The sequence below is a fragment of the Watersipora subatra genome, unplaced genomic scaffold (assembly GCF_963576615.1).
Source record: "Watersipora subatra unplaced genomic scaffold, tzWatSuba1.1 SCAFFOLD_64, whole genome shotgun sequence".
Lineage (NCBI taxonomy): Eukaryota > Metazoa > Bryozoa > Gymnolaemata > Cheilostomatida > Watersiporidae > Watersipora > Watersipora subatra.
The window spans coordinates 543,132-553,603 of NW_027045234.1; positions in this window are offsets into that span (position 1 = coordinate 543,132).

Here is a 10,472-nt window from a genome sequence, read left to right on the forward strand (position 1 = left end):
TTGGTTGAAATTGGAAATTTACATTTTTCAGTTTTGTCAGACGTTTGTAATATTCTCACAATAAGCTAATTAGCTCAATTGGAGCATTTCTAGCATGTTTGGTTGAAATTGGAAATTTAAATTTTTCAGTTTTGTCAGATGTTTGTAATATTCTCACAATAAGCTAATTAGCTCAATTGGAGCATTTCTAGCATGTTTGGTTGAAATTGGAAATTTACATTTTTCACTTTTGTAAGACAATTGCAATAATCTCTCAATGAGCTAATTAGCTCAATTGGAGCATTTCTAGCATGTTTGGTTGAAATTGGAAATTTACTTTTTTCAGTTTTGTCAGACGTTTGTAGTATTCTCACAATAAGCTAATTAGCTCAATTGGAGCATTTCTAGCATGTTTGGTTGAAATTGGAAATTTACTTTTTTCAGTTTTGTCAGACGTTTGTAGTATTCTCACAATAAGCTAATTAGCTCAATTGGAGCATTTCTAGCATGTTTGGTTGAAATTGGAAATTTACATTTTTCACTTTTGTCAGACAATTGCAATATTCTCACAATAAGCTAATTAGCTCAATTGGAGCATTTCTAGCATGTTTGGTTGAAATTGAAAATTTACATTTTTCACTTTTGTCAGACAATTGCAATATTCTCACAATAAGCTAATTAGCTCAATTGGAGCATTTCTAGCATGTTTGGTTGAAATTGGAAATTTACATTTTTCAGTTTTGTGAGACGTTTGTAGTATTCTCACAATAAGCTAATTAGCTCAATTGGAGCATTTCTAGCATGTTTGGTTGAAATTGGAAATTTACATTTTTCACTTTTGTCAGACAATTGCAATATTCTCACAATAAGCTAATTAGCTCAATTGGAGCATTTCTAGCATGTTTGGTTGAAATTGGAAAATTACATTTTTCACAATTGTCAGACAATTGCAATATTCTCTCAATAAGCTAATTAGCTCAATTGGAGCATTTCTAGCATGTTTGGTTGAAATTATAAATTCACATTTTTCAGTTTTGTCAGACGTTTGTAATATTCTCACAATAAGCTAATTAGCTCAATTGGAGCATTTCTAGCATGTTTGGTTGAAATTGGAAATTTACATTTTTCACTTTTGTCAGACAATTGCAATATTCTCACAATAAGCTAATTAGCTCAATTGGAGCATTTCTAGCATGTTTGGTTGAAATTATAAATTTACATTTTTCAGTGTTGTCAGACGTTTGTAATATTCTCACAATAAGCTAATTAGCTCAATTGGAGCATTTCTAGCATGTTTGGTTGAAATTGGAAATTTACATTTTTCATTTTGTCAGACAATTGCAATATTCTCACAATAAGCTAATTAGCTCAATTGGAGCATTTCTAGCATGTTTGGTTGAATTTGGAAATTCACATTTTTCAGTATTGTCAGACGTTTGTAATATTCTCGCAATAAGCTAATTAGCTCAATTAGAGCATTTCAAGCATGTTTGGTTGAAATTGGAAATTTACATTTTTAACTTTTGTCAGACAATTGCAATATTCTCACAATAAGCTAATTAGCTCAATTGGAGCATTTCTAGCATGTTTGGTTGAAATTGGAAATTTACATTTTTCACTTTTGTCAGACAATTGCAATATTCTCACAATAAGCTAATTAGCTCAATTGGAGCATTTCTAGCATGTTTGGTTGAAATTGGAAATTTACATTTTTCAGTTTTGTCAGACGTTTGTAATATTCTCGTAATAAGCTAATTAGCTCAATTAGAGCATTTCAAGCATGTTTGGTTGAAATTGGAAATTTACATTTTTCACTTTTGTCTGACAATTGCAATATTCTCACAATAAGCTAATTAGCTCAATTAGAGCATTTCTAGCATGTTTGGTTGAAATTGGAAATTTACATTTTTCAATTTTGTTAGATGTTTGTAATATTCTCACAATAAGCTAATTAGCTCAATTGGAGCATTTCTAGCATGTTTGATTGAAATTGGAAATTTACATTTTTCAATTTTGTTAGATGTTTGTAATATTCTCACAATAAGCTAATTAGCTCAATTGGAGCATTTCTAGCATGTTTGGTTGAAATTGGAAATTTACATTTTTCACTTTTGTAAGACAATTGCAATAATCTCTCAATAAGCTAATTAGCTCAATTGGAGCATTTCTAGCATGTTTGGTTGAAATTGGAAATTTACATTTTTCAGTTTTGTCAGACGTTTGTAGTATTCTCACAATAAGCTAATTAGCTCAATTGGAGCATTTCTAGCATGTTTGGTTGAAATTGGAAATTTACATTTTTCACGTTTGTCAGACAATTGCAATATTCTCTCAATAAGCTAATTAGCTCAATTGGAGCATTTCTAGCATGTTTGGTTGAAATTATAAATTCACATTTTTCAGTTTTGTCAGACGTTTGTAATATTCTCACAATAAGCTAATTAGCTCAATTGGAGCATTTCTAGCATGTTTGGTTGAAATTGGAAATTTACATTTTTCACTTTTGTCAGACAATTGCAATATTCTCACAATAAGCTAATTAGCTCAATTGGAGCATTTCTAGCATGTTTGGTTGAAATTGGAAATTTACATTTTTCAGTTTTGTCAGACGTTTGTAATATTCTCGCAATAAGCTAATTAGCTCAATTAGAGCATTTCAAGCATGTTTGGTTGAAATTGGAAATTTACATTTTTCACTTTTGTCAGACAATTGCAATATTCTCACAATAAGCTAATTGGCTCAATTGGAGCATTTCTAGCATGTTTGGTTGAAATTGGAAATTTACATTTTTCAATTTTGTTAGATGTTTGTAATATTCTCACAATAAGCTAATTAGCTCAATTGGAGCATTTCTAGCATGTTTGGTTGAAATTGGAAATTTACATTTTTCACTTTTGTAAGACAATTGCAATAATCTCTCAATAAGCTAATTAGCTCAATTGGAGCATTTCTAGCATGTTTGGTTGAAATTGGAAATTTACATTTTTCACTTTTGTCAGACAATTGCAATATTCTCACAATAAGCTAATTAGCTCAATTGGAGCATTTCTAGCATGTTTGGTTGAAATTGGAAATTTACATTTTTCACTTTTGTCAGACAATTGCAATATTCTCTCAATAAGCTAATTAGCTCAATTGGAGCATTTCTAGCATGTTTGGTTGAAAGTAGAAATTGACATTTTTCAGTGTTGTCAGACGTTTGTAATATTCTCACAATAAGCTAATTAGCTCAATTGGAGCATTTCTAGCATGTTTGGTTGAAATTGGAAATTTACATTTTTCAGTTTTGTCAGACGTTTGTAAAATTCTTACAGTGGGCTTATTTGTGCAATTTGAGCATTTCTAGCATGTTTGGTTGAAATTGGAAATTTACATTTTTCAGTGTTGTCAGACGTTTGTAATATTCTCACAATAAGCTAATTAGCTCAATTGGAGCATTTCTAGCATGTTTGGTTGAAATTGGAAATTTACATTTTTCACTTTTGTCAGACAATTGCAATATTCTCACAATAAGCTAATTAGCTCAATTGGAGCAATTCTAGCATGTTTGGTTGAAATTGGAAATTTACATTTTTCACTTTTGTCAGACGTTTGTAATATTCCCACAATAAGCTAATTAGCTCAATTGGAGCATTTCTAGCATGTTTGGTTGAAATTGGAAATTTACATTTTTCACTTTTGTCAGACAATTGCAATATTCTCACAATAAGCTAATTAGCTCAATTGGAGCATTTCTAGCATGTTTGGTTGAAATTGGAAATTTACATTTTTCAGTTTTGTCAGACGTTTGTAATATTCTCACAATAAGCTAATTAGCTCAATTGGAGCATTTCTAGCATGTTTGGTTGAAATTGGAAATTTAAATTTTTCAGTTTTGTCAGATGTTTGTAATATTCTCACAATAAGCTAATTAGCTCAATTGGAGCATTTTTAGCATGTTTGGTTGAAATTGGAAATTTACATTTTTCAATTTTGTTAGACGTTTGTAATATTCTCACAATAAGCTAATTAGCTCAATTGGAGCATTTCTAGCATGTTTGGTTGAAATTGGAAATTTACATTTTTCACTTTTGTCAGACAATTGCAATATTCTCACAATAAGCTAATTAGCTCAATTGGAGCATTTCTAGCATGTTTGGTTGAAATTGGAAATTTACATTTTTCAATTTTGTTAGATGTTTGTAATATTCTCACAATAAGCTAATTAGCTCAATTGGAGCATTTCTAGCATGTTTGGTTGAAATTGGAAATTTACATTTTTCACTTTTGTAAGACAATTGCAATAATCTCTCAATGAGCTAATTAGCTCAATTGGAGCATTTCTAGCATGTTTGGTTGAAATTGGAAATTTACATTTTTCAGTTTTGTCAGACGTTTGTAGTATTCTCACAATAAGCTAATTAGCTCAATTGGAGCATTTCTAGCATGTTTGGTTGAAATTGGAAATTTACATTTTTCACTTTTGTCAGACAATTGCAATATTCTCACAATAAGCTAATTAGCTCAATTGGAGCATTTCTAGCATGTTTGGTTGAAATTGAAAATTTACATTTTTCACTTTTGTCGGACAATTGCAATATTCTCACAATAAGCTAATTAGCTCAATTGGAGCATTTCTAGCATGTTTGGTTGAAATTGGAAATTTACATTTTTCAGTTTTGTGAGACGTTTGTAGTATTCTCACAATAAGCTAATTAGCTCAATTGGAGCATTTCTAGCATGTTTGGTTGAAATTGGAAATTTACATTTTTCACTTTTGTCAGACAATTGCAATATTCTCACAATAAGCTAATTAGCTCAATTGGAGCATTTCTAGCATGTTTGGTTGAAATTGGAAAATTACATTTTTCACAATTGTCAGACAATTGCAATATTCTCTCAATAAGCTAATTAGCTCAATTGGAGCATTTCTAGCATGTTTGGTTGAAATTATAAATTCACATTTTTCAGTTTTGTCAGACGTTTGTAATATTCTCACAATAAGCTAATTAGCTCAATTGGAGCATTTCTAGCATGTTTGGTTGAAATTGGAAATTTACATTTTTCACTTTTGTCAGACAATTGCAATATTCTCACAATAAGCTAATTAGCTCAATTGGAGCATTTCTAGCATGTTTGGTTGAAATTGGAAATTTACATTTTTCAATTTTGTTAGATGTTTGTAATATTCTCACAATAAGCTAATTAGCTCAATTGGAGCATTTCTAGCATGTTTGGTTGAAATTGGAAATTTACATTTTTCAATTTTGTTAGATGTTTGTAGTATTCTCACAATAAGCTAATTAGCTCAATTGGAGCATTTCTAGCATGTTTGGTTGAAATTGGAAATTTACATTTTTCACTTTTGTCAGACAATTGCAATATTCTCACAATAAGCTAATTAGCTCAATTGGAGCATTTCTAGCATGTTTGGTTGAAATTGAAAATTTACATTTTTCACTTTTGTCGGACAATTGCAATATTCTCACAATAAGCTAATTAGCTCAATTGGAGCATTTCTAGCATGTTTGGTTGAAATTGGAAATTTACATTTTTCAGTTTTGTGAGACGTTTGTAATATTCTCACAATAAGCTAATTAGCTCAATTGGAGCATTTCTAGCATGTTTGGTTGAAATTGGAAATTTACATTTTTCACTTTTGTCAGACAATTGCAATATTCTCACAATAAGCTAATTAGCTCAATTGGAGCATTTCTAGCATGTTTGGTTGAAATTGGAAATTTACATTTTTCAGTTTTGTCAGACGTTTGTAGTATTCTCACAATAAGCTAATTAGCTCAATTAGAGCATTTCTAGCATGTTTGGTTGAAATTTGAAATTTACATTTTTCACTTTTGTCAGACAATTGCAATATTCTCACAATAAGCTAATTAGCTCAATTGGAGCATTTCTAGCATGTTTGATTGAAATTGGAAATTTACATTTTTCACTTTTGTCAGAAAATTGCAATATTCTCTCAATAAGCTAATTAGCTCAATTGGAGCATTTCTAGCATGTTTGGTTGAAATTGGAAATTTACATTTTTCAGTGTTGTCAGACGTTTGTAAAATTCTTACAGTAGGCTTATTTGCGCAATTTGAGCATTTCTAGCATGTTTGGTTGAAATTGGAAATTTACATTTTTCAGTGTTGTCAGACGTTTGTAATATTCTCACAATAAGCTAATTAGCTCAATTGGAGCATTTCTAGCATGTTTGGTTGAAATTGGAAATTTACATTTTTCACTTTTGTCAGACAATTGCAATATTCTCACAATAAGCTAATTAGCTCAATTGGAGCATTTCTAGCATGTTTGGTTGAAATTGGAAATTTACATTTTTCAGTTTTGTCAGACGTTTGTAATATTCTCGCAATAAGCTAATTAGCTCAATTAGAGCATTTCAAGCATGTTTGGTTGAAATTGGAAATTTACATTTTTCACTTTTGTCAGACAATTGCAATATTCTCACAATAAGCTAATTGGCTCAATTGGAGCATTTCTAGCATGTTTGGTTGAAATTGGAAATTTACATTTTTCAATTTTGTTAGATGTTTGTAATATTCTCACAATAAGCTAATTAGCTCAATTGGAGCATTTCTAGCATGTTTGGTTGAAATTGGAAATTTACATTTTTCACTTTTGTAAGACAATTGCAATAATCTCTCAATAAGCTAATTAGCTCAATTGGAGCATTTCTAGCATGTTTGGTTGAAATTGGAAATTTACATTTTTCACTTTTGTCAGACAATTGCAATATTCTCACAATAAGCTAATTAGCTCAATTGGAGCATTTCTAGCATGTTTGGTTGAAATTGGAAATTTACATTTTTCACTTTTGTCAGACAATTGCAATATTCTCTCAATAAGCTAATTAGCTCAATTGGAGCATTTCTAGCATGTTTGGTTGAAAGTAGAAATTGACATTTTTCAGTGTTGTCAGACGTTTGTAATATTCTCACAATAAGCTAATTAGCTCAATTGGAGCATTTCTAGCATGTTTGGTTGAAATTGGAAATTTACATTTTTCAGTTTTGTCAGACGTTTGTAAAATTCTTACAGTGGGCTTATTTGTGCAATTTGAGCATTTCTAGCATGTTTGGTTGAAATTGGAAATTTACATTTTTCAGTGTTGTCAGACGTTTGTAATATTCTCACAATAAGCTAATTAGCTCAATTGGAGCATTTCTAGCATGTTTGGTTGAAATTGGAAATTTACATTTTTCACTTTTGTCAGACAATTGCAATATTCTCACAATAAGCTAATTAGCTCAATTGGAGCAATTCTAGCATGTTTGGTTGAAATTGGAAATTTACATTTTTCACTTTTGTCAGACGTTTGTAATATTCCCACAATAAGCTAATTAGCTCAATTGGAGCATTTCTAGCATGTTTGGTTGAAATTGGAAATTTACATTTTTCACTTTTGTCAGACAATTGCAATATTCTCACAATAAGCTAATTAGCTCAATTGGAGCATTTCTAGCATGTTTGGTTGAAATTGGAAATTTACATTTTTCAGTTTTGTCAGACGTTTGTAATATTCTCACAATAAGCTAATTAGCTCAATTGGAGCATTTCTAGCATGTTTGGTTGAAATTGGAAATTTAAATTTTTCAGTTTTGTCAGATGTTTGTAATATTCTCACAATAAGCTAATTAGCTCAATTGGAGCATTTTTAGCATGTTTGGTTGAAATTGGAAATTTACATTTTTCAATTTTGTTAGACGTTTGTAATATTCTCACAATAAGCTAATTAGCTCAATTGGAGCATTTCTAGCATGTTTGGTTGAAATTGGAAATTTACATTTTTCACTTTTGTCAGACAATTGCAATATTCTCACAATAAGCTAATTAGCTCAATTGGAGCATTTCTAGCATGTTTGGTTGAAATTGGAAATTTACATTTTTCAATTTTGTTAGATGTTTGTAATATTCTCACAATAAGCTAATTAGCTCAATTGGAGCATTTCTAGCATGTTTGGTTGAAATTGGAAATTTACATTTTTCACTTTTGTAAGACAATTGCAATAATCTCTCAATGAGCTAATTAGCTCAATTGGAGCATTTCTAGCATGTTTGGTTGAAATTGGAAATTTACATTTTTCAGTTTTGTCAGACGTTTGTAGTATTCTCACAATAAGCTAATTAGCTCAATTGGAGCATTTCTAGCATGTTTGGTTGAAATTGGAAATTTACATTTTTCACTTTTGTCAGACAATTGCAATATTCTCACAATAAGCTAATTAGCTCAATTGGAGCATTTCTAGCATGTTTGGTTGAAATTGAAAATTTACATTTTTCACTTTTGTCGGACAATTGCAATATTCTCACAATAAGCTAATTAGCTCAATTGGAGCATTTCTAGCATGTTTGGTTGAAATTGGAAATTTACATTTTTCAGTTTTGTGAGACGTTTGTAGTATTCTCACAATAAGCTAATTAGCTCAATTGGAGCATTTCTAGCATGTTTGGTTGAAATTGGAAATTTACATTTTTCACTTTTGTCAGACAATTGCAATATTCTCACAATAAGCTAATTAGCTCAATTGGAGCATTTCTAGCATGTTTGGTTGAAATTGGAAAATTACATTTTTCACAATTGTCAGACAATTGCAATATTCTCTCAATAAGCTAATTAGCTCAATTGGAGCATTTCTAGCATGTTTGGTTGAAATTATAAATTCACATTTTTCAGTTTTGTCAGACGTTTGTAATATTCTCACAATAAGCTAATTAGCTCAATTGGAGCATTTCTAGCATGTTTGGTTGAAATTGGAAATTTACATTTTTCACTTTTGTCAGACAATTGCAATATTCTCACAATAAGCTAATTAGCTCAATTGGAGCATTTCTAGCATGTTTGGTTGAAATTGGAAATTTACATTTTTCAATTTTGTTAGATGTTTGTAATATTCTCACAATAAGCTAATTAGCTCAATTGGAGCATTTCTAGCATGTTTGGTTGAAATTGGAAATTTACATTTTTCAATTTTGTTAGATGTTTGTAATATTCTCACAATAAGCTAATTAGCTCAATTGGAGCATTTCTAGCATGTTTGGTTGAAATTGGAATTTTACATTTTTCACTTTTGTAAGCCAATTGCAATAATCTCACAATAAGCTAATTAGCTCAATTGGAGCATTTCTAGCATGTTTGGTTGAAATTGGAAATTTACATTTTTCATTTTGTCAGACAATTGCAATATTCTCACAATAAGCTAATTAGCTCAATTGGAGCATTTCTAGCATGTTTGGTTGAATTTGGAAATTCACATTTTTCAGTATTGTCAGACGTTTGTAATATTCTCGCAATAAGCTAATTAGCTCAATTAGAGCATTTCAAGCATGTTTGGTTGAAATTGGAAATTTACATTTTTAACTTTTGTCAGACAATTGCAATATTCTCACAATAAGCTAATTAGCTCAATTGGAGCATTTCTAGCATGTTTGGTTGAAATTGGAAATTTACATTTTTCACTTTTGTCAGACAATTGCAATATTCTCACAATAAGCTAATTAGCTCAATTGGAGCATTTCTAGCATGTTTGGTTGAAATTGGAAATTTACATTTTTCAGTTTTGTCAGACGTTTGTAATATTCTCGTAATAAGCTAATTAGCTCAATTAGAGCATTTCAAGCATGTTTGGTTGAAATTGGAAATTTACATTTTTCACTTTTGTCAGACAATTGCAATATTCTCACAATAAGCTAATTAGCTCAATTGGAGCATTTCTAGCATGTTTGGTTGAAATTGGAAATTTACATTTTTCAATTTTGTTAGATGTTTGTAATATTCTCACAATAAGCTAATTAGCTCAATTGGAGCATTTCTAGCATGTTTGGTTGAAATTGGAAATTTACATTTTTCACTTTTGTAAGACAATTGCAATAATCTCTCAATAAGCTAATTAGCTCAATTGGAGCATTTCTAGCATGTTTGGTTGAAATTGGAAATTTACATTTTTCAGTTTTGTCAGACGTTTGTAGTATTCTCACAATAAGCTAATTAGCTCAATTGGAGCATTTCTAGCATGTTTGGTTGAAATTGGAAATTTACATTTTTCACGTTTGTCAGACAATTGCAATATTCTCTCAATAAGCTAATTAGCTCAATTGGAGCATTTCTAGCATGTTTGGTTGAAATTATAAATTCACATTTTTCAGTTTTGTCAGACGTTTGTAATATTCTCACAATAAGCTAATTAGCTCAATTGGAGCATTTCTAGCATGTTTGGTTGAAATTGGAAATTTACATTTTTCACTTTTGTCAGACAATTGCAATATTCTCACAATAAGCTAATTAGCTCAATTGGAGCATTTCTAGCATGTTTGGTTGAAATTGGAAATTTACATTTTTCAGTTTTGTCAGACGTTTGTAATATTCTCGCAATAAGCTAATTAGCTCAATTAGAGCATTTCAAGCATGTTTGGTTGAAATTGGAAATTTACATTTTTCACTTTTGTCAGACAATTGCAATATTCTCACAATAAGCTAATTGGCTCAATTGGAGCA